The sequence below is a fragment of the Manacus candei genome, unplaced genomic scaffold (assembly GCF_025592945.1).
Source record: "Manacus candei isolate 608988 ecotype Guabito, Panama unplaced genomic scaffold, ASM2559294v1 h1tg000067l, whole genome shotgun sequence".
In the NCBI taxonomy this organism is placed as follows: Eukaryota; Metazoa; Chordata; class Aves; order Passeriformes; family Pipridae; genus Manacus; species Manacus candei.
This window is the reverse complement of record NW_026138115.1, coordinates 7,866,056-7,866,966: the sequence shown is the minus strand read 5'-3', so window position 1 is coordinate 7,866,966 and position 911 is coordinate 7,866,056.

Sequence of the window (911 nt, the reverse complement as noted above, 5' to 3'; positions counted from 1 at the left end):
AACTGATGAAGATGAAACCTTTTTGATCAGCCAGCTATCATTCAAGAACTCTGCATTTTACTTCTTGATATTGTCTTGCACTTCCACTTACAGGACTGGCACTGAGAAGTCACACAGAATGTCACAGGTGGGCTTTGAATGTCCCCAGAGAGAGAGATTCCATAACCTCCCTGGGCAGCCTCTTCCAGTCCTCTGACACTCAGGGTAAAGAAGCTCCTCCTCATGTTGAGGTGGAACTTCTTGTGGTTTAGTTTATGGTCATTACTCCTTGTTCCTGTCACTGGGCACCACCTAGAAGAGTCTGGCACCATCCTCCTGGCACCAGCTTTTCAGATATTTGTATGCATTAATGTGACACCTTTCTCCATTTTCTCCTCTCTGGACTGAACAGGTCCCACTCCCTCAGTCTCTTCTCAAGAGAGAGATGATCCAGACTCCGAATCATCTTTGTGGCCTCCACTGGATCCCCTCCAGTAGCTCTTTGTCTTTCTTGAACTGTGGAGACCAGAATTGAACACAATACTGCAGATGTGGCCTCACTAGGGCCACGCAGAAAGGGAGGATCACATCCCTGGACCTGCTGACCACACTCTTCCTGATGCACCCCAGGATACCATTGGCCCTAACACCATGTTGTTCAATCAGTCTCACCTCAACACCTAACACTCAAGTTACCACAGGGAGAAAATACTGAAACAAATACACAAGTCTGGCCTCAAGATTAAACTGTGATTTTTTTCTAAAACATTGTGATGACGTTAAATGGAAAGCCTGCAAGGTAAATTCAAGAAGTAGGTGACAGTGAAATTACCTGCATGAGATGAAAATCAATTCAGAACCTTCAGTGTTATTATGCAGTAGTCATAAGCCTTACATACGAAACAAATGCATATGGAAGATAGTAAATGAAG